At 42.1% G+C, this 25,414-nt stretch overlaps 1 pseudogene; it reads left to right on the plus strand.

Moving 5' to 3' along the window:
• The first annotated feature begins 574 nt into the window (after positions 1 to 574).
• On the plus strand, positions 575 to 4,490 carry LOC109782017 ((S)-beta-macrocarpene synthase-like; annotated as a pseudogene).
• The last annotated feature ends 20,924 nt before the right edge of the window (positions 4,491 to 25,414 follow it).

Below are 25,414 nucleotides of genomic sequence, written 5' to 3' on the forward strand. Positions count from 1 at the left end.
GTCATGTACTTTTGACCGTGCATGCCAGTTCAAATGCTTTTGAAGGTTCGTATTAATGGAACCCCTAGTGGAAAAAAGGTAAACTCGGTCCGAGTGCACGTCAATGCCAAATCCTAGCCAGTATATTTAATTGTAATCTTGTGAAATGATGTACAACTCTGTTCAGAGCTTAAAATGCAGGAAAAGGAAAAGCTGCCGCACCGTATGTAGTGCCATTTCATATGATTAACACTTTTTTACTGGCAGCTCCAAGTCACCGGCCCTTGATAATGCTTCGGTCGTAGTTTCCACAACTGATTGGGGCTGCTAGGTGGAGCAAGTTAGATCCACGACCGAGTAATTTTTTTTGGAGTATGTCTTCTTCATGGCTGCTATATGGAGTATGTCAGAAGACTTTAATAGTTGGTCTAAGGCTAAGAGTTAGAACCGGTTCTCTCTATATATGTGCCCTTCTGCATACATGGCACAAGTACAGCTGCAATTTGTCTCTGATCTACTTCACCAAGCACGAAGCAGTATACACAAGAAGAACTGAATCGCAGCAGCACATGGAGATAGTGCTGGCCAGGAGCAGATGAGTACTTTTCATCCAAGTCTGTGGGGTGATTTCTTCCTTACTTACCAGCCCCCGTCTTCAGCGCAGGTATGTGCGAGCCGGAGATGCCTGATTTATAAAGTTTGTGATTTAACTTAAATCTAAAAACTTTTTTGTTTTGTTTTTATGGGAGTCGAGGCTTTGCGTTTTCTCCTCACAAGAACAAAATCATTGTAGTATTAATATATTAATATTTTATTTGGTGTGTATTGTTGTCCGTCCTTCTTACAAGATACACATTAGACGTTACCACCATCGATTTTGGCATGTTTTTGTTAATAGGATGGATTAATGTCATATTTTTCGAAATTTTATTGAATTCAAAAATTATGACCCAAACCATAGTTGTTCATAAGATTGACACTTATACTTGCAGCTACCTCAAATGAAAGAAAGAGCAGGAGCGTTAAGGGAACAAGTAAGGGCGATGATAAAAGATTCAAATGAAATACCAAAAATATTAGATCTTATAATGACGCTAGAACGACTTGGTTTGGACTACCATTATGAGAATGAGATCAACCAGCAACTCAACGTTGTTTTCAACTCGGATTACGATGATAATAATCTACACTTGGTTTCACTTTGGTTTTATCTTCTACAAAAAATGGATATGATGTGCCATCAGGTAAGCGTTATTTATTAATGCTATAGCAAATTAAGATTTGAACATTTTGCTACTGAATTAGAAATCGTAATGGTTTGTTATCAATCAACTTTCAGATGTATTCCAAAAATTTCAAGACCGAAAAGGAGATTTTGTGAATGTTGATACAACAAGTTTGCTAAGCTTATACAATGCGGCATATCTGAGGACCCATGGTGAGGAACTATTAGATGCGGCTATCTCTTTCGCCAAAAGACGTCTTCTGTGTGATTTAGAACTGGAATCACCTTATGCAAAGGAAGTGTGTTCTACCCTAGATACACCTCTTTTTAGAAGGGTTGGAATATTAGAAACAAGAAGTTACATATCCAAGTATGAAAATGATTCTATACGAAATGAAGCCATACTTGAGATTGCAAAACTGAATTTTAACATTCTACATATTCATTTCTGTGAGGACTTAAAAGATGTCACACTGTAAGTTTATTACAATTTCACATCCTGAAATTAATGCCAGGAACTCTTCATTTCTTGCAATCATAATAATTTCATATGGTTTATTTTTTCTCCTTATGGTAGGTGGTGGAAGGAGCTCTATGGTAAATCCAATTTGAGTTTAGTTAGAGAACGAATAGTAGAAGTGTATTTCTGGATGAATGGGGCATGCTACAAACCTCAATATTCTCATTCGAGAATTATACTGACGAAGATCACAGCTTTCATTACCATTGTAGACGATATATTTGACACATATGGTAGTACCAAAGAGAGTATGCAACTTCAAGAAGCAATTAAAAGGTCACAACATTCCTTACATTCTCGAGTTTGTTTATTTAAGACAACTAATGCCTTTAATTAAAAAAAATCTAGCATCAATTTTGAATGTCGTATGTCAATGTACGTGTATATAAACATAAGATTAGATGAATTTAAGCTATTAAGTAGTATGGAATGCCTATGTTGCTGATATGTATATTACATAGGTACATGACTCTTTTCAGCAGGCATAATAACTAGGCATGGTATTATTGTTTCTTGAATCATTGTAAATGGTATTGTTTAATAAAATATGGCTCGTGTTAAATAAGTTCATGGTCATGAAACAACATCTCATCAAATTACTGGCTCCCAGGAAATGAAACAACTAAAAATACTAGACACAGTAGCATTTGAATGGAAATGAAGAACTGCTTAGGCCTACATTTCAAGGAATTTTTTCCATTACAGCTACTATATTTCTTGACCATACACATTAATATCATAGTAAATTGCAGGTGGGATGAAAGTGCAGTAGCTCTGCTTCCAAAGTACATGAAGAATTTCTACCTGTATTTACTAGAGACATTTGCTTCCTTCGAGGCGGAGTTAGGAGTTGACAAGACCTACCGTGTGTTTTACCTAAAAGAAACGGCAAGTACTCTATTTTATTTCACCAAACTAGCTCATTGTAAATAATTACACAATTAGAAATGAAATGTCAGTCGTCCTATAAGTATATTATGATTGTGTATTGCCAACATAGAACCACAACGGTCTAGATGTAGATATGTTATGTTTTAATATCGACATAAAGTAAAAATGTGAATATATTTTCATATAAATAATTAAATAGTATGTAAACATTTTCACTAAATAAAACAAGGTAAGGTAAAATGGGCATGTTTGGCATGAGACAAAAGTAGCATGTTTCATAGTTCTCATGGTTGGACCACAATCATTCACCATTTATTCCTTTCATTTCTAGTCATTTTATCCGGAAATGGTATTTTTATTGGTCAATGAATTATTTAATATTGTTCACTCAAAACACAGAGACCTTCTAGGTGCATAAAATTGATGAAGTTTTTTTCCTTTAAATGGAACTTATCCTGCAAGATACACCATATCATGTGAACTAATTGTTTTTTATTGCAAGTAATCTAGCTTAAACAGTCAGTACTTCTAAGAAACTATAGAACCATCTAATAATATTGTTTTTATATATACACAGCTGAAGCAATTAGTTCAAGTATACGCCGATGAACTAAAATGGCGCGATGAACATTATGTGCCGAAAACAATGAGCGAACATCTTGAAGTTTCATCTACAAGCATTGGACCCTACCTGCTAGCTTGTGCTTGAGATAACATCAGAGAAGACTTTCAAGTGGGTTCTGGAAAGTCCACAACTAATCAAGTCTTTGGTATATTTGTCCGTCTCTCAAATGATATAGTGTCAACCAAGGTATTTATCTATACTTACACAAGTGGACATGTGAATATTAATTTGGTATCTTGGAAAAAATGATGAATTTGCATGTAAAGAACTATATTATGTACGTTTAGAAGAAAAAGGAATACAAACATCAAAGCAGGCACAATTACGCTGACATTATTTTCTAGTAACTACTCCCTCCGTTCCTAAATATAAGGAGGCACAATTATTTTTCAAAAAGTCAAATGTCGAATATGTTTGACCAAATTTACAACAAAACATATAAATATTAACAATACTAAATATATAAAATATAATTCATGATGAATCTAGTGATAATGATTTGGTATATATTCTAGATATTGATATTTTTGTCTATAAACTTGGTCAAAGTTAGATAGGTTTGAATTTTTGAGAAAAAATATAATCCATGATGAACCTTATATTTAGGAACGGAGGGAGTATAATATTACGTTCACATTTGTGTTGGTGCTAGATTAAAGAAGCGAGTCCGAACCTGTCACATAGAAGAAGTAATTTGCAAATGTTATATTATTTGACACTTCGTAACAACAAGGATAAATTTGCGCACACATATATAGCTAGCATGTATGTTCTTCAAGGTACAAGTTTATTGTGACACAAACTATACACATGAATCACTTCAACCTTGATAATGCATGCATGCTAATTATACACATAGATTCGCCGGCTATGACATAATTCCGAACATATCACTAACAATCAGAACCATAAATGAAGTTATGAAAATTAAAGAAATGATATTCCCTTACAACCATATTTTGCAGCGTGAGCAAATAGGGGACCACTGCGGCTCTACCATCCAATGTTACATGAAGGAGCATAAGACAACAATGCATGATGCTTGCCAGCAGATAAAAGAACTCGCTGAAGATTCATGGAAGGATATGTTACAACATTCTTTTGCTACAACAAATCAACCAATGGTTGTGACACGAACAATACTTAATCTTGCTAAGACTGCGGGTAATATGTACAAACATAACGATGCATACACTACTGCAGACACAATCAAAGATGCGATAAGGCTGATCTTTGTGGAGCCGATATAATAAAGTATGAAGGATTGTGCGTTGGCGATAAAAAAATTCAAGTCAGGTTCTGAAAAATGTTGACCAGAAGTTATCAACTGAGTTTACTACAATGTAATGATGTATCACTATCCTCTATCACTAGTGCGGAACCGGGCTTTAGCGTCGGTTCGTAAGGGCCTTTAGTGCCGGTTCTGCAACCGGCACTAAAGAGTGGAGACTAAAGGCCCCCCTCCCCCTTTACTACCGGTTCGCCACCACGTGGCACGAGACAGGACCGGGTGCTGGTAGACCATTAGTACCGGTTGGTAGCACCAACCGGTACTAAATGTTTGGGGGGGGGGGGTTGGTTTTAATTTTTATTTTTCCAATAATTTTGTGTTTTCCATTTAATTCTTTTTTGTTTGCTGGTATTTTACGATACTACATATTGTACACGTTATGCATATATATAAATAGATTTTTTCGTAGAACCGATCATATATATATATATATATATATATATATATATATATATATATAATCGAATGTCTCACAACCACCATTAATTATTCACACATACACATGTATATATATACAATTTCTCCTACATGTTGCCTTGGTGCCTTCGGAGCACGATGACAAGTGGTTCATGGGGGCGGTAGCGGGTAATAGTATTCTCCTTTGGGATCTATGACCTGGTCGAGCAAAAATCCCGCTATTTCCTCTTGAAGTGCTCGTATGCGCTCTGTTGGTAGGAGCTGGTCCCGCACGTCTTTGAACTGTCAAGGATATCAATATGCATGTGTATTAGTTGTATGACTAGATATCGACAATCATGTAAGATTTGTGAATAGTGTTCTGGCAAACGTACCCATTGCTGTCTATCAGATCTGCTCCTTTCGGACGCCATCATGCGTATGTTCTCGCAAGCGTAGTATGCACACACTTCAGTCCCCGGCACCTGCTTCAGGGCCTTTACGAGAATAGAATTTAATCAGATAATAATTAATCAAGCATGATAATTAATTAATGGTATTGAAACAAGAATTAAAGAGATGGTAGCTAGCTAGCTAGTACTACTTAATTACTTACCTTGGGTCGATACCAAAATAGCTTTTGTCGCCATTTTCCTGGAGTCACCTTGATGTACTTTGCCCAAGCCCTGCCCACCGGCAAAGAAAATTAATAAAGGGTTATTAAAAATAGTTCATATCAGGAAATGACGAACTAAATAGGCCGAGATATAGTTAATAATGATTGAAATTACCTGTTGACTATCCCCTTCACGATGCTGTAGTCACTTTCTTTTTGAAGTAGTGAGTCCAGTACTTCAACTTTTTCTTCGTCAACTTTAATGTCTAACAAGATCCAGTGGAACCTGCATGCGCATACGTTTGCATGTATAAATTAAGCGGGCATGTGCATAACACTAATCAACTATAACCCTAAACCCTATACACTTATTAACATCTAGCTAGTAAGCAAAAACAGAATTTGTAGTACAAGACAGTGTGACTCACTCGAAGTTGTAAGGAAGTAGTATATCTTCATTGCTATTGAGGCGCTTTAAGAACTCTAGCATGTTTTTCTCTACATCTTGTCTACAACATTCCAATTTCCATGTGTATTCATTAACGGTATTTGGGTCAATGAACCCAATGCCATAGCGTCCAGCTTTTTTCATTTCATACATCTTCATCCTGCATAATACCACAAAAAAGAATATATAGTGAGGATATATAATTACAGGTAATTAATGATCAATCAATGAGCACTAGAGCTAGCTTGAGACTTAAATTACAGAAAGAAATCACTTACAGACAATAGCAACTGACGATAGATTTGTCGAGTGCATCTTGATTGAATAACTGAAATAGTTCTGAATACTCAACGGACAGAGATTTCTTATTGAAGTAATGATCTTCCTCGACTTGCATCATGAGGGACTCTCGATTGGAACTCTTGGTAATTTTCATGTACCAATCATGCAATTCATACATTCTCGTTAGGAGGTTCTTGACCTCCTCGGTCTCGACCAAAGGTTGGCCCCAGACATATTTCCGTTTTATTTCCTCCTTTCTAAGCGGAGACATGGGCTCGATATCGAGGAGTTGTCCAACAGTGATCTTGAGCATTTCAGCCTACATTATATGCTCCTCGGTTATTACCACATCGCCCAGCTCGGGAACGTAAACGGTTTGCCCACAATAATATTGGGCGCGCGTACTCTCATGTGTTGTTGGCACAACAAGCGGGGGGATCGATTGCCCCGCCTGTTCTCCCAGCTGGGGAATGGTTTTCCCGCATTTTTGACAGCTGCTTGTTGGCTCGAGCTCGAGCTCGCTTTCTTTCTGTAGTTGTGCTCGATGTGCCTTCCTGATTTGGCGCTCATAGTCTGAGTCAACAGGCTTGGGAGCTGGTGGTCTAGCCATACGAATGAAGTGGTCAATCTTTTCCTCAGGCACTTTCTCCCTCGGCGGCGGTGCCGGTTTCGGTCCAAAATGGGCGTCCACTTCGGCCCGCACTATGGCATCGTTTTGCTCCTCGATCATGTCGTAAGGCCTTTGAGGAAGAGGAGCGAGGCTGCTTGTACCATATTTATATCGCTTGTCTCCGCCTGTACTTCCTGTACTACCTCGACTCATACCGCTACACACCATAGCTGCGGCGTGTCTCTTCTGCGATTGCTGAGGCGGCGGAGACGGCTGACGTGGCTGAGTTGGAGCAGGAGGAGTGGCCTGACGCTGTGCCGGACTTGAAGCAGGAGGTGTGGCCTGACACGGTGTCGGACTTGAAGCAGGAGGTGTGGCCTGACGCTGTGTCGGACTTGAAGCAGAAGGTGTGGCCTGACACGGTGTCGGACTTGAGACAGGAGGAGTGGCCTGATGATGTGCCGGACTTGAAGCAGGAGTCTGCTCACGCGTTCGTGGACTTGGAGGAGCGGGAGTCTGCTGACACGGTGGCGGACTTCGAGGAGGAGTCGGCAGACGCGGTGTCGGTGGACTTCGAAAGATGATGCAATCCTTTCTTCATAGGATGATACGATGTATGGCCTCTCCCAGTGTGTGCTCGTCGTCACCTCCAGGAATGTCAAGCTGTAGCCCCGAATATGGGTCCACCACCTCATCAACCAAGACACGAGCATAGCCCGCTGGAATCGGGGCGCAATGGAAGGTTGCTTCGGGGGTAATTGTAAAAGCAACGGCGTCCGCCACCTTCATGGATATGTTCTTCATTTTGAAGTGTAGCTCACAGTTAGTGTTCTCTATGATGTCATCCACAAGGTATGTATCCAGCAGTGCGTCGCCTGGGGCGGAACCAAAGCTGCTTCTTGGTATGGATGGGACGGTGCTATCCAATGCTGGATGATCATCCGCTTGCTGCTGCCGCTGCTGAAACCCCCTTTCCTTGCTAAGTGAGTCGATCTGCTGCTGCTGCTGCTGGAATTCGAGTGCCAAGTCCGCGTGCCTTGCTTCTAGGCCTTGAAGGCGTTCCGCGTCCTGCTTCCTCTGCTCCTCCTCCAGCTTCCTCTTCTTCTCCTCCTCCATCTTCTTTCTTGCACGGGTCCTGTAGTCGTCGTTCCATTCCGAAAAGCCCTCATACCAGGGAATAACGCCCTTGCCTCGTGTTCTTCCCGGGTGTTCAGGATTTCCCAGGGCGCGCGTAAGCTCGTCGTTCTCTCTGTTGGGCGTGAACACCCCCTTTCGAGCATCTTCTATTGCGTCAAGTAACTTTTGTTCGGCTCCTTTTAGACTTGCCTTCTTCGAAACCAGGCCTGTCTTCGGGTCCAACGCCCCCCATGCGCATAGAACCAAGTTCTGCACCTGGGGGCCAGCTCCTAGTAACCGGAGTGACCCCTGCATCCTCCATCTCTTGCTCAGACTTATCCCACTTAGGCATTGCCACCGCGTAGCCACCTGGACCCAGCCTATGGAACTGCGTCTTTTTTGCGGCATTGGCCTTGTTTTTTCTCGACCGTTCCTTAGATAATTCTGATTCCTTGAATTTCACGAAAGCGGGCCAGTGTTCTCTTTGCTTCTCCAGTGTTCCCTTGAATTCTGGAGTCTTCCTTTCTGCAGCGAGGTAGTTGGCCCATACAGTTTTCTTGTGGGTGTTGAATGCAATTGCCATCTTCTTAAGAGCAGCGTCCTTGACTTTCTGCACATCTGCATCAGTGAAATAATCTGGTAGGGTGAAATGTTCCATCAGAGATTCTCAAAGCTTTTGTTTTGCTCTGTCGTCAACCCAAGTAACATCTGGGCGTTTAGTTTTTGGCTCTTTCCATTCTTGAATGGAGATCGGGAGTTGGTCCTTCACAAGAACTCCGCACTGACGAACGAACTTGTTCGCAATGTTCTTAGGCGTGAGGGGTTCGCCACTAGCTTTGATGGAATCGATGTTGTACTTTACACCCTCCTTCAACTTTTTGCCCGGGCCGCGCTTTGTCCTGCTGTCTGTAGAAACAGATTTGCTCGATCCGGAGGGCTGAAAGAAGAAAGATCGATTCGTTAATATATCTTCAAATAAAAAAAACATGTGATGATCACTAGATGCCTGCTTATATAAATATACCTCACTGGTAGTCTTTGTTATTTCAAGATCAACATTGTATTCGTCATCATAATCATTGTCTGCGTCATCATAATCATAATCATAGTTCATGACTTCATCAGCTCGGTCATCGAGATCGAATATCTTATCATCACCCTCCCCGGTATTGTTCAGATATTGGGAGCCGTCATTTGATTCATTCAGATCATTTGGCCTGTTAGGGCTGCGTATGATCTCGAATAGGGCCTCTTCTCCCTCTCTGCCGGTATTGTCCGAAATAGCTTTTATTTAACTAATACAGAAGAAATATAAAATAATTTAGTATTCAAATTACAATGCATGGATGCAATCAATAAGGAAAAACTGAATCATATAGTACATAATATGCATCGTCTCGAATAATATATAATCTCGAATACATCGTCTCGAATAATATATAATCTCGAATACATCACTGGCTAGGTAGCTAATAAAGATCGAATACTACAGAAGAATCTAGGCCACTCGCGGTTCCTGGGGCGCGGGAGGTGGACACCCAAAGACAAGGAACCATCACAGGATCATATCTCCGGTCATCTGCCCAAAGAACCTGCCAGGTATTGGAGAACCTGACGTCCATAGCAGCCATGTAGCGATGGACGTGCTCGTCCTCCTCCCTGACATGATGACGCACCACCTCCGGCGGGGCTGGCTCCCGCTGCACCGAATGTGGCCCACGCGAATGCCACCAAAGGAGATCAGGGTCGACGACGGGACCCAAGGCTGGGTTCCTCACCAAGCGGCGCGCCCCTCCAGGTAGCACCTCCCAGTGCCAGCCCAGCGGAGCCCAGTCCCGGACATGGGTCAGCCAGACGTCGTGGCGAACGGGTCGACGGCGAGGATGCGGGCCGGGCATCGTCGAGAACAAATACTATATGCCCGCAAAAAGTAACATTTTTTAAATGATTGGATTGTGATAACTAAAATTCTATATGCAAATTCTAACAATTTGACATTAATCTAATTCATCTAGCTAAAACTAACTCTAAAATTTCTAACATTTCTAATATTTCTATAACTAAAAAACAGAAAAATTTCTAACATTTCTATAAATATTTCTATAACTAAAAAACAGAAAAATTTCTAACATTTCTATAAATATTTCTATAACTAAAAAACAGAAAAATTTATAATATTTCTATAACTAAAAAACAGAAAAATTGCTAACATTTTTATAACAATGTGTGTGTGTGTGTGTGTGTGTGTGTGTCTGTGGACATGGCGGCCGGGGCAGGAGCTCACCGGTGTGGCGTGGCGACGGGGGGCGGCGTCGGGGACGGAGACGGGCGGTGACGACGGGGATGGGGATGGGGCGGCGACGACGGGGACAGGGACGGGCCGGGCGGGGACGACGGGAGGACGGGGCGGGTGCGGCGACGGGGACGATGGGGACGGGGACGGCGACGGCGACGGACGGCGACGAGGGGCGGCGACGAGGGACGGCGGCGACGGGGCAGAGGAGAAAGAAGCAGAGGGAGAGATGAGAAACTGATTTTTTTTGAAGTGTTTTCTTATATAGAACAACCTTTAGTACCGGTTGAAGCCACCAACCAGTACTAAAGGTCTGTTTTGGCCAGGCCAAGCGGCGGAAAGCGCACATCCTTTAGTACCGGGTGGTGGCACCAACCGGTACTAAAGACCCACCATTTAGTACCGGTTGGAGCTACGACCCGGTACTAAAGGGTGTGCGCTGCCAGGCGAGGGGCGCAGAAGTTTAGTCCCACCTCGCTAGTTGAGGAGCGCCAGGACCAGTTTATAAGCCCCGGTGCGGGCACTGCATTGAGCTCCTCTTAATAGCAGGCCTTCTGGGCCTACCTCTCCTATTCTGCCTGTGGTCCTACTGGGCTTGCGGGCCTGCATCCTGGCCCAACTACAGGTTGGGTTTCTAGTCGTATGCAGGCCGCTCTGGCCTAGTAGGTGGGCTTTTTTATTTTTTAATTTTTTTTGCTTTATTTATTTTTGAGTTGTTTTTCGCTGTATTTAGAGTTTTTTTGGAATATTTTTGCTTTAGGTACAAAAAATTACAAACTTTCTATTAGTGCCGGTAGTTTACAAATTTGAATAGTTTACATTTTGAATTATTTGAAATTTGTGTGAATCACTAGTTTGTGAATAACTTAACTTTGAAAATAGATTTTTCGGTGATTCTTTTTAAAAAAATGAAATGCCTTTGTAACGTATGAGTTTTCGTCCGAAACCCTGATACTTCGAAAGAGATTGTCCATTTTGTACACGAAGTGCATCCAGTTTTTGCGGTAACCCTCTCTACTTTTTTGCACATGCTATGTGGGTAAAATTATGATACCATGCCGACTTTCAACCTTTTCTAAGTTCATTTGAAATGCTTTTCAATTCAGGGTCATTTAGCTGAAAAAATCAGTAAATGCATGAAAGAATTTGTTCAAATGCCAAAACACATAACTACCCTAACTATTACAGAGATTCCCTCCTGGGTGTGAAACACAGAAGAAAGTGATGATAGTGAAGCCGATCACATCCCAGATCTTTGGGTGTGAAACTTTTTCTTCGCGTGTGTCCCTTTGCGCCGTAGCCATGGAAAATCTTCATCATTTAACTGGATGCTCGGGTCAATATTCACTGTGAATGGAGAAATTTCATCAAACTTTTCATAATCTTCTGACATGTCTGTCTTGTCATCCACTCCCACGATGTTTCTCTTCCCAGAAAGAACTATGTGGCGCTTTGGCTCATCGTGTGATGCATTCGCTTCCTTATCTTTTCTTTTTCTAGGCTTGGTAGACATATCCTTCACATAGAAAACCTGTGCCACATCATTAGCTAGGACGAATGGTTCGTCTGCATACGCAAGATTGTTGAGATCCACTGTTGTCATTCCATACTGCGGGTCTTCCGTTACCCCGCCTCGTGTCATATTGACCCATTTGCACCGAAACAAAGGGACCTTCAAACCACGTCCATAGTCAAGTTCCCATATCTCCTCTATGTAACCATAATATGTTTCCTTTCCCGTCTTGGTTGTTGCATCAAAGCGGACACCACTGTTTTGGTTGGTGCTCTTCTTATCTTGGGCGATCGTGTAAAATGTATTACCATTTATCTCGTACCCTTTGAAAGTCATTATATTCAAAGATGGTAACTGGGACAGCGAGTACAGGTCATCTTCAATAGAGGCGTCATGCATGGTACGTGTCTGCAACCAGCCGGCGAAACTCCTGGTTTGTTCACGTGTAATCCAGTCATCAGACCGCTCCGGGTGTTTGGAGCGTAGAAAATTCTTGTGTTCGTCCATATACGGAGCCACCAAGTTGTCCGCCAAGACCCTTTCCACATGGATGCGTGTCCATCAGCGTCATTCGAAACAAGTTGTCCGCCAGCGTCATTCGAAACAAGTTGTCCGCCAGGACCCTTTCCAAAGACTACCTTCAAATCCTTGACCATATCATGTACATCAGCACCAGTACGGTGGCGAGCCTTCGTCCGGTGATCCACCTCACCTTTGAAATGCTTGCCTTTCTTTCTTACGGGATGCCTGCTCGGAAGAAATCGACGATGTCCCAGGTACACATTCTTCCTACAATTGTCCAAATATATACTGTCGGTATCATCCAAATAGTGCGTGCATGCGCGGTATCCCTTGTTTGTCTGTCCTGAAAGGTTATTGAGAGCAGGCCAATCATTGATGGTCACAAACAGCAAGGCCTTTAGGTCAAATTCTCCCCCCATGTGCTCATCCCACGCACGTACACCTATTCCATTCCACAGCTGTAAGAGTTCTTCAACTAATGGCCTTAGGTACACATCAATGTCGTTGCCGGGTTGCTTAGGGCCGTGGATGAGCACTGGCATCATAATGAACTTCCGCTTCATGCACAACCAAGGAGGAAGGTTATAAAAACATAGAGTCACAGGCCAGGTGCTATGGTTGCTGCTCTGCTCCCCAAAAGGATTAATGCCATCTGCGCTTAGACCAAACCATACGTTCCTTGCGTCATCTGCAAACTCCTTCCCGTACTTTCTCTCGATTTTTCTCCATGCGACCCGTCAGCGGGTACTCTCAACTTTCCGTCTATCTTACGGTCTTCTCTGTGCCATCGCATCGCCTTGGCATGCTCTTTGTTTTGGAACAAACGTTTCAACCGTGGTATTATAGGAGCATACCACATCACCTTGGCAGGAATCTTCTTCCTGGGGCGCTCGCCCTCGACATCACCAGGGTCATCGCGCCTGATCTTATAGCGCAATGCACCGCATACCGGGCAAGCGTTCAAATCCTCGTACTCACCGCGGTAGAGGATGCAGTCATTAAGGCATGCATGTATCTTCTGCACCTCTAACCTTAGAGGGTAGACAACCTTCTTTGCTTCGTACGTACTCTCGGGCAATTCGTTGTCCTTTGGAAGCATATTCTTTATCATTACCAGCAACTTTCCAAATCCCTTGTCAGATACACCATTCTTTGCCTTCCATTGCAGCAATTTCAGTGTGGTGCCCAACTTTTTCTTGTCAGCTTCGCAATTCGGGTACAACAATTTCTTGTGATCCTCTAACATGCGCTGCAACTTCTTCTTCTCCAAATCACTTGCGCAGTTTCTCTTTGCATCGGCAATGGCCCGACCTAGATCATCAGTGGGCTCATCTGATGCCTCTTCTTCAGCTTCTTCCCGCATTGCCGGCTCAGCTTCTTCCCCCATTGTTGTATCATCGTATTCAGGGAACCCATGGCCAGGATAGCTGTCGTCGTCCTCTTCTTCTTCATTGTCTTCCATCATAACCCCTCTTTCTCCGTGCTTGGTCCAAACATTATAGTGGGGCATGAAACCGGACTTAAACAGGTGGACGTGAATGGTTCTTGACGTAGAGTAATTGTGATCATTCTTACAGACTAAACATGGACAAGGAATAAAACCATCCGCCCGCTTGTTTGCCTCAGCCGCAAGCAAAAAAGTTTGCACACCATTAATGAACTCGGGAGAGCATCGGTCATCGTACATCCATTGTCGGCTCATCTTCATTACACAACACCGAAAAGACCAAATTAATACAAGTTCATACATAAAGTTCATATATAAAGTTCATACAAGACTTAAATGCAACAAACAAATAACTCTCTAACTAAAGCATTTAAATGCAACAACAAATGCGATCAAGATCGCAACTAAGGTAACAATTGATCCAACATCATAATGATACCAAGCCTCACTATCAATGGCATATTTTCTAATCTTTCTAATCTTCAAGCGCATTTTCTCCATCTTGATCTTGTGATCATCGACGACATCGGCAACATGCAACTCCAATTCCATCTTCTCCCCCTCAATTCTTTTCAATTTTTCTTTCAAATACTCGTTTTCTCTTTCAACTAAATTTAACCTCTCGACAATAGGGTCGGTTGGAATTTCCGGTTCACAAACCTCCTAGACAAAAATATCTATGTCAACTTGATGGGCATAATTTGTCAGAAACACGAAATGCAACAACTAGTTTGAAAAGAGAATATACCACATCCGAATCATAACAAGGACGAGGGCCGACGGGGACGGATATCAAAACCATGGCACTATGTATAACAAACAACGTACGGGTAAGATAATTATACGAGTAATTATATATCCAAATCACACAAACATCAATTTGGTAATGTAAAACATTCATGAACAAGAGGCTCACCACAAGGTGGTGCCGGCGACGGAACGGTGTGGGCGATCGACTGTGGTTACGACGGAGATTTAGAAGGCACTAAGTAAACCACACCTACATATGCAAACTAAGTGTTATTTTTGACCTCAAATTGCATATAAATCAAATACTAGCACATATATTTCCTCCCAAATTACTAAACTCATAAATTAATCACTATACAAAGCATTGCAAGAGCTAATCTAGCAATGAGAGATGAAAGGACAAAGTTGCTAACCTTTGTGATCATTTGAATGGATGGGGCCCTTCAAATCTTGACAAATTTTGGGAAAAATGTGTGATGAGCTCGAGAGGAAGAGGGGAAGAACAGAGAGGAGAGGGGAAAGGGGAAGAACAGAGCGAGCTCGGGTGGATGAAGGGTTTATGTAGGACGACCTTTAGCACCGGTTCGTGCCACGAACCGGTACTAAAGGTGCTGGAGGGGCCCCGGACTGACAACATCCTGCCACCACTCACTTCTCACTTTAGTACCGGTTCGTGGCACGAACCGGTGCTAAAGGTTCGCCACGAACCGGTACTAATGAGAGCGGCCGGCTAGCCGTTGGAACCGGCACTAATGCACACATTAGTGCCGGCTCAAAATCAAACTGGCACTAATGTGCTTGACATTTGACCCTTTTTCTACTAGTGTATTGAATAAATAAATGTATTGTGGTTGCCTTATGGTATTAGCTTGTACAATACTTGTTTTCATGTATTAATTGTTGAAAACAAAATGTTTTCTTGACATCATGGTGAGCCATGTGAACAATCCAGAAAGCATGGCGGTTGGTTACGACATTTCTTCCACATATACTCAAGAGTTATAAGGCTCATGCGAAGGGCCAAGCCAACCACAACAATTGGTTTATATGGCTATGTTTATCATGTTTTGTTACTACAAGAATTAGGTGGTCGGGAAATAGATGAGAGGGTAGCATATCTCCTGCAAACATTAGGGGGTAGCATTCCCCTAGGGTGGTGATGAGGACATTCCAACCACTATTACACCCACAACACCCACGGCTACACATGTTCAAGTTTCAGGAAAACAAAGACCAGTAACTAGAGCTCACAAGCACCAACTAAATTAGCAGGTACTTTCGTTTTTATTAACTACTTCTATTGTTCATGAGAATATGATGGTACCTAAAACATATGTGTGTTGTATTGATCGGGAATGAAGGGTCTTTCATGAACAAGATGGATGAGCGTTGGATCATGATCCCACATAGAGGCGGAGGCGAGCGTGTAAGGTATTATGATGGAGCTTCAAGTGGAGATGTCATGACTTTAAAGACACCTTAATGACACATGAATACATGGACGAATACAAGATAACACTTCAAACTTTTGTCCATAGCCTTCCATAGGTGCTGCACCACCTTAATTTTGAGTCGGACCAATGTAATTTTGAAACACAATCATGTTGTTCCTTGCTTAGGTAAGATTCTTTAATCAGACTGTTGTTACTTGCTAGTTTACACTGTAGAGGTGAAAGTGCATAGTGTTCTGTTTTGTTGCTGGAGTACAAGTGGTTTAGATGGTTCAAATCTTGACCGTTCTAAACCTTGAGTGCTCCAGATTGCCTTGGAAGGGTGGTGTTAGAGAAAAATAACACTAGTGCACTAGTCTCACATTGATACAACGATATACGTAACTTCACCAAGAGTTTACCAACAATTATGCGTTTTGACAAATCTTGGCATATATTAGAAGTCAAGAGGCATATATGATAACAAATAAGGGACAATGATTCTTGCCGAATGAATAAGCCGAGGACGATGCCACTAAAAGATAGTCGGTATTAGCATAATACATCATCCGACCTTGGATCCTTGATAATCTAAAAGATTAATGATGTGGCAACAACTTATCGTTTGAACATAATAAAATGAAAAAAAAATATAATTATAGTCTAGTTACCTTTTAGTATTGCACACTATTATTTTCATAAACCGTTTAATGACAGTTCGTGACTTTCTATCTTTCTGCCATTTTCACACATTTTTTTTCTCGAATATGCACGAGTGTGCATATCATATATTAAAGAAGAAAGGCAAAGAGTGCCTCCACCGTTGGTTACATGAATTCCATTACATGCTAATCCTCACCACTCACCCACCTCTCCACCCTACGAAAAAAGGGAGTTACATTCCCTTTTAGTAGACCCGCAGAGGACCATACTACACCCTCCTCTCTCACTCTTTGCAACAGTTGCTCGATAGATGGCCGAGCTCCGTCAAAGACAATCGCATTCCGATGCTTCCACAACTCCCACCAAACAAGCGCGAAAATGGTGCGTAGATCTTTCGTGCCCACATTGTTAACTCCCTTCTTGTCGACGGCCCAGCCAGCCAACACATCATTTGGCAAGGGTGTCCATTCAGGTTTGCCCAGCGAGCCACAGATGGCTGCCCAAGCGCTCCGGGCAAAGACACACGTAAGCATTATGTGATTGATCGTTTCTTCCTCTTGATCACAGAACGGGCACACATCCTGGTGAGGTAGACCCCTCCGTGCAAGGTGATCCGATGTCCAACATCGGTCCTTCATTGCTAGCCAAGTAAAGAATCTGCACTGCATGGGGGCACGCAACTTCCATGTTAGATCTGCCGTAGGAATGACCTCCCTTCCACCAAAAGCAGCCGCATAAGCCGATCGGACCGAGAAGTGCCCCTTCGCCTCCCATGACCAGGCAATCTCGTCCGGCAAATCCACATTAGCTTCCCAAGCAGAAACCGCTTGCCAAAGTGCAAAGAACTCATGCAACGTATCCGGTCCAAGATTGGGGCCAAGGTCCGCAGCCCAAGACCCGTTCTCCATAGCTTCGCAAACTAGCCTCCTTCCTCGTGTCCGTGGTGCAATCAACTCATACACTCTAGGAGCAATCTCCTGGACTCTTCGCCCATCCAGCCATCGGTCCTCCCAAAAGAATGTTGTCCTACCAGAATGTGCTGTAAACCTCATGGCTGCATTACACAACATGGTTGCTTCCTCGGCCACCTTGATCTTGAACTCACTCCACGGCCTTGTCTCGTCAGTTCTTTTTAACCACGGCCAGTGAGCCTGCATGGCCACATTCATCCATCTAAGATTAGGCAGCCCCAACCCACCTGCCCATTTGGGCGTGCACACCATGTCCCATGCAACCACGCAGTTACCACCATTCGCTTCTGCCCTTCTGCTCCACAAGAACCCTCGACAGATCTTATTAATCACCGCGATAGTTTTCATAGGTAGATCCAGCGCCATCATTGCATGGATAGGCATGGCACACAACACAGATTGCACTAGAGTAAGATGGCCACTCTTCGGCATTAGTGCTGCCTTCCACCTCGGTAGCCTATTTGCCATATGATCCACCAAATATTGTAACTGCGTTGCAGATTGCTTCCTCAGCGATAATGGCAGCCCGAGGTACTTTATTGGGAACGATCCCAACATGTCGTTGCTATCTCCTCATCGGAACACCATATTGGTAGAGCTGCTGATAACTAAGATTAGGCATTTTCACACATCAAATAACATTATAAGAAGAAAATCATCATTGCAGTCGTTATGCAAATAACTTCCCAAAATAAAACAGAATTCGCAGCAAGCCAGCAGGATAGTGAGAAGTATTAAAGAAATAAATCAGGATAGCTTATGTAGTTTAGACGAATAACATTTGAGCTGATTGGAAATTGAGACTTAGGGTGTACACTAGGATATAGCCTGCTAGGATCGAGGACGATGGTGCAATCTAAAACTAGGTGGATGGTTGGCGCTAGAGTGCCCGGGCGTTGGCCGTCCGTTGTCCGACCTCCACGGTTGACTCATGTTCCTCGTGAACTCATACCGTCAACTCGGTTGCCTGGTGTCCTATTGAACTTGTGGGGTAGATGAGAAGTCAACTTGAAGAAAATGGTGCCCATGGGTCGATCAATCACCGACCAAAAAAATAAAAATAAATCATTGTGCTATGTTTGCTCTTTTTTAAATGGTTTTCTCATTTGCCTAAGCTTTAGTAGCCTCCAACTAGTGCCCGGCAAACGTGTCGGTTGTTAGTCTTTACTTTCCTGCACGTGTCCTTCTTTGATTGTTGTGTAATGTTGTATCTGGCAATGCGCATGAAAGGATTTAGTGAGGCTTCGCGGAACCAAGTGGGTTCTGAAATCCAGAATGGTAGTGTCGGAATTAAGGTCAACGATGATATCAGTCATTACTTTCCACTGGTAGAAAAAAGGCCTTTAGTCCTGGTTCACAAAGGCCTTTAGTCCCGGCTGTGCAACCGGGACTAAATATGCGCGACTAAAGACCGCCCCCCCCTTAGTCGCGCCTCTTACGAACCGCGACTAAAGGCTTTAGTCCCGGTTCTCGTGGCTAACCGGGACTAAAGGCCTCCTCCGCAGGTTTAAACCTGGTTTTTTGCGATTTTTTTTTATTTTTTTTTATTTTCAAATTTCTGAATTATTTTAACCTCTAATCTCTAATCACCACCGCTCATCACTGCTCAATTTATCCTCTAATCTCTAATCACCCCTCATCATTCCAAATCATCTAACTTCCCGAACGGTCACCCATCCTCTCACTACTCCAGCTTGAGCACGCTTAACTTCCGGGTTCTATTCTCCCTCGTTTCCAACTCTGCACTTGTTGTTTTCCTGACAATAGTAGGATGTCAATTCTATTAACCCGCAGGAATTTAGCTTGAGCATGAAGTGACACATTTCACTGTTTGAGTTTGAAACTATTGTTTTAAAAAACAATTATTATTTAGTAACACTAATATTTCTGGAATAATTAGTTTGACCATTGTTTGACCACTGTTTGACCACAGTTTGACCAGATTTGACCAAAATTTAAAAAAACTGAAATAATTATTTAGTAACACTAATATTCTAGAATAATTAGTTTCACCATTGTTTGACCACAGTTTGACCACAATTTGATTTTTTTTGAATTTTTTTGCCTCTCCAGATCTTAAAAGTCCCGTATCTTTTTTTCTGTTAGGTTTTTGAGGATTTTGAAAATGTTTAACGGGGTTCCCCCGATTAAATTCGGATGTAACTTTTCGAGTAGATGATTTTTCATATAAAAAACTTTTTCATCCGAGTTCGTATGCAAAAGTTATGCCCATTTTAAGAAATTCCAGAGAGATTTTGCAAATAAAGTCGAAATTCATATTTGTTAATTTTCCCCACAACTAGACCACATATCACATGGTAACCTTTAGTCCCGGTTGGTCTGGCCAACCGCGACTAAAGGTTCGGGCCTTTAGTCGCGGTTGGCCAGACCAACCGGGACTAAAGGTCTAACCTTTAATCCCGGTTGGTCTGGCCAACCGCGACTAAAGGCCTTCGGGCCAGCCTGAGGACCTTTAGTCCCGGTTGGCCAGGCCAACCGGGACTAAAGCCCCTCCCGTCCGCCAGCTCGCGCTGGGCCCAGATAGTTGGTCGCGGGTCTCCTCCCGAACCGCGACTAAAGACCCCTTTGGTCGCGGTTCGATTATTTTGGGGACTAATGGGGGCGTATGGAAGCCTCTTTTTCTACTAGTGTTCAGACACATAAGGGTTTGAGACAAGGGGATTCCATGTCTCCTCTCTTGTTTAATATAGTAGCCGATATGTTGGCCATTCTTATTGGCAGAGCCAAACAGCATGGCCAAGTGGAGGGCTTAGTTCCTCATTTGGTCAATGGAGGTGTTTCCATCTTAAAGTATGCTGACGACACTGTCCTTTTCATGGAACATGACATTGCCAAAGCGCGCAACATGAAACTTATATTATGCCTCTTTGAACAATTGTCTGGTTTAAAGATAAACTTTCACAAGAGTGAGTTGTTCTGCTTTGGGAAGGCCAAAGACGAGCAAGACACATATGGACAAATGTTCGGGTGTGAATTATGGTCTTTACCATTTAGTTATTTGGGCATACCAATTCATCACCGTAAGTTGTCTAATAAAGAATGGAAGTGTATCGAAGATCGAATTGAGAAAAAACTGAGCTGCTGGAAGGGCAAGCTTATGTCTTATGGAGGTCGGCTCGTACTGATTAATTCAGTACTGACTAGTATGCCGATGTTCCTACTATCTTTCTTCGAAATTCCGAAAGGGGTACGGAAGCGGCTTGATTTTGTTAGGTCTCGTTTCTTCTGGCAGTCAGATGAGGCCAAAAGGAAATACCGACTGGCGCGATGGGACATCCTTTGCCGGCAGAAAGACCGGGGGGTCTTGCTATTGAGAACTTAGAAATTAAGAATAAATGCCTTATGAGAAAATGGCTCTACAAGTTAGGGGCGGAGCCGGAGGGCATTTGGGCATAGATTTTGCGCAACAAATATATGCAGTCGAAAACGCTTGCCTAGGTCACCATGAGACCAACTGACTCGCCATTCTGGAAAGGGCTTATGAGAACGAAGGATTTGTTCTTTCGTAGGGTCAAATTCTTGGTTGGCAATGGGATGTCAACAAGATTTTGGGAGGACACGTGGTTAGGAGAACACCCCTGGCCATGCAATATCCCACCCTTTACAACATTGTGCAACGCAAGGAGGATTACATAGGCACAGTGTTCCAAACGACTCCCTTGTATATTCAGTTCAGACATCGTTAATTGGTGAGCGATGGACTGCCTGGTTGCACTTGGTTCGGAGATTGATAGATGTTCAACTCTCCGACCAGCCGGATTCAACGCAATGGACACTAGCTAAGAATGGGATTTTTACGGTGAAATCGTTCTATATGGACTTGATTAATTCTGGCTCAATCTCAAGATCATTGCATATTTGGATGATTAAGGTTCCCTTGCGTATCAAAATTTTTATGTGGTTTGTCCATAAGCAAGTCATACTTACCAAGGACAATTTAATCAAAAGGCGATGGGTTGGTAGTTCACGTTGTTGTTTTTGTGATCATGACGAAACAATACAACATTTATTCCTTGAATGCCCACTAGCCAAATTGCTTTGGCGAACCATCCATATAGACTTCGACATCAATCCTCCAGTTGACATTGGATCATTGTTTGGAACATGGTTAGCTGGGGTTGAACATAGTACTGCAGCTCGTATTCGGATTGGAATATGTGCGCTTTTGTGGGCTATATGGAATTGTCAAAATGATTTGATTTTTAACAGACAGGACAATTTAAGTTTCTTGCAGGTTATCTTCAAAGCTACCGCATGGATCCGTACGTGGTCCTTACTCACTCCTATGAACTCCAGGGAGCCTTTGGTTACTGGGTGCAACCAGTGGGAGATGGTAGCACGGGTTATATTCAACCGGTTCGGATGGCGGTCGCATAGCAGGATAAGAGTCTAGGGAGCTTATCCTTTATTTTGCCTTACCGGTTGTAACATGGAGCTTATACTTTCTTTTTCTTTGTTTTGCTCCGTTTGCGAGCTATAATACCTTTATGACTTTGTGTTATCTTAATACTTTTTAATAAGATGGCTGCATGCATCATCATGATGCAGAGGCCGGGGTACACCTCCATTTCCAAAAAAAAAAACACTACACCTGCTGATGCTCTTGTAATATTGTGGACTTTTGTCCACTTTGCAAAATAACAAGTTAGCAGAGGAGCCCACCTGCGGAGGGCTTCAGTTTGCCAATAAAACTGGTGCCTAACGGGCCTTGTTGCCCACGAGGCCTACCCTGCATGTCGAGGGCCTACGCATGGAAGCATGCATTGAAGTAAAAAATCCAGCCTGATGCACTGCTATTAGTTTAGTCTGATGCACATGTTGACGTAGGTGCTAATCGCCGCAATAGTAGAAATCACCTACTACGAGACGGAACATCGCCTCCCTGAAGCAATAGTTCTGATGGGCCTGCCCAGTAGCGTTGGTCTTGGAATCTTCTATGTACAGTGCCTACCGGTTTTGGGAACCTTCCATCCGGCTTTGGAAACCTTCTGACCATTTTATTTCTGTACGTTATTTTACTGATATTTATCAGCTTTATTTTGTTTTTTATTTATGGTTATTTTATTTTTAAAATACATGTTGACTTTTTAATAGAAGTTGTACATTTTTTGCATACACATTGAACATTTTTTAGATACGTAATATTTATTAAATACATGTTGAACATTTGTCAAATGCACACTGTACATTTTTTTTACAGGTTGAACATTTTCCAAGTACACGTTGAACATTTTCCAAGTGCATGTTGAACATTTTGTCAAATCCACATTGAACATTCTTACAATACATGGTGAACATTTTTTCAACACACATTGAACACATTTCATCAATACCATGAACATTTTATTAAAAAGTGCAAAGAAAAAATTTAAGCGTGACGGACATTTTTGAAGTGTCATAAACTTTTTTATGAATGGTATGAAACATTATGCTGAAATTACGCGAAAAAGTTTCACATTGTAAATATTTTTTAGAAAAAATGTCACAAGCATATTTTTGAAACACGTCAATGTTTTGTAAATGTGGGGAACAATCTTTTGAATTATATGGACATTAAAAAAAATACATTAACAATTTTTTAATGCACTGTGAATTTTAAAATAAAACTAAAATATTTCTTATAAAATACAATAGGATATTTCTGGATATGAACAAAAGGAAGGAAAAAAAAGACTAATGAAAGCAAACAAATGAAATAAAAGCAAGAAGCAAACCAACCGGCTCCCTACTAGGTCGGCCCCCTACAAGCTCCCTTGAGGCGAGCCGTTCTTTAGTCTCCCTAAAGGCGAGATAAAGACATGCCTGCTAATTGCTGCATGTAGCCACTAGTAGAAAAAGGAAAAAGGATCAAATGTGAGACACATTAGTCCCGATTTGAATTGGAGCCGGACACATTAGTGCCGGTTCAAACGGCTAGGCAGGAGGAGATCTTTAGTACCGGTTCGGGGCGAACCTTTAGTACCGGTTCATGCCACGAACCGGTACTAAAAAGGCTGGGCCCCGCCAGCCCCTTTAGTACCGGTTCGTGGCATGAACCGGTAGTAAAGAGGTTGTGGCAGGCTGTTTTTAGTCCCACCTCGCTCCCCTAGCAAGATTTTTAGCACCTTAAATATGTTACTTCTCAAACTATCACAAGCACTTGGTCTTCATTGAAGTCTATGTGTAGAATTTGCGGTCGCAATATGAGTCTTCACCGGTTTCTAAATCGTTGAGGACTCATGTTGACAAATCAGATTGTACACAAAAAGATCATTGATAATCAATGTATTTTTCATGTATATTTTTACATGTTTACGCCCTCACTCTCTCCACTCACTCGGTCTCCCCCTCAATCCCCCGCGCCGGTCCTCCCCCGCCGGCCGCCCCTCACACTCTGCTGACTTAGCATCTGTTACACGGTTACTTCATTTTTTTAAACTTATTTAAACTTCAGACCTTTTTTGCATTCTGTATGCACCATTCAAAGCGAAGTCATCAATTTTCAACACGTTCTGACATCATTTGCTCTTTTTCAGTCATTCACCGATTTGTTTAGAGAGCTAAATGACCGTGAAATTGAAAATCACTACAAAATGAACTCTGAAAATGTTGAAACTTGGCATGGTATCATCATTTCACCCACATAGCATGTGCAAAATAGTAGAGAGGGTTACGGAAAAAATTGGACGCACTTCGTGTACAAACTGGACAATCTCTTTTGGAGTATCAGGGTTTCGGACGAGAACTCATCTGTTACACGGCCACTTCATTTTTTTAAACTTATTTGAACTCCAGACTTTTTTGCGTTCCGTACGCACCATTCAAAGCGAAGTCATCAATTTTCAACACGTTCTGACATCATTTGCTCTTTTTCAGCAATTTACCGATTTGTTTAGAGAGCTAAATGACCGTGAAATTGAAAATCACTACAAAATTGCTATTTTTAATGCATTTACTGATTTGTTTTGAGCTAAATGGCCCTGAAATTGAAAAGCACTACAAATTAACTCTGAAAAGCACTACAAATGGAAGAAAATAAATAAAGCAGAAAAAAAACAACTATATAAAAAAACTACTCAGAAAGAAATACAAGAAAATAAATAAAGCAGAAAAGAAAAAACTATATAAAAAATTACTCAGAAATAAATAGAAGAAAATAAACAAAGCAGAAAGAAAAAAATATATAGAAAAATTACTCAGAAATAAATAGAAGAAAATAAATAATGCATAAAATGAAACTATATCAAAAATTGTTGGGGCGCTGCCCAGTGGGCCTGCTAGACCTCAGATTTGCAAATTCAGGCCCTTGGACCAGCAGGCTCACAGGGCAGTGCGCCATAGTTAGGCCTAGAAGCCTGCTATATAGAGGAGTTCGAAGGAGCAGCCGCGGGGAGCTCCTAATCAGTGCTGTAGGCGACAGTTCGCGCTACTGGCGCCCGCGTGAGATGCGCAGCGGGCCGGCCCAGCAACCAGTTGAGAGGCAAAACGCGAAGGAAAAAAATCGATATTTATTCGACTGGTCTGGGAATCGAACTTCGGCCGCTTACTAGAACGCCAGGCGCGTTAACCACCAAGACAAGGTACCTTTGTTATCTTTTTGAGGAAACAACGCTATTTGGCCCTTCCTTTAGTACAAATATTAAACATATAGTAGTATTATATACCAACTATAAATTATTTGAATAAACAAAACATAAATTTGAAAAAGCATTCACAAAAACCATGAATTGAAAAAAAATTGAAAAAAGTTCGCAAAAATGGAAAAAGTTTCTAAATTTGAAAAAAAGTCCATCAGATTTGAAAAAAATTCAGCAAAGTTGAAAAGC

Source organism: Aegilops tauschii, chromosome 3 (genome assembly GCF_002575655.3).
Source record: "Aegilops tauschii subsp. strangulata cultivar AL8/78 chromosome 3, Aet v6.0, whole genome shotgun sequence".
Lineage (NCBI taxonomy): Eukaryota > Viridiplantae > Streptophyta > Magnoliopsida > Poales > Poaceae > Aegilops > Aegilops tauschii.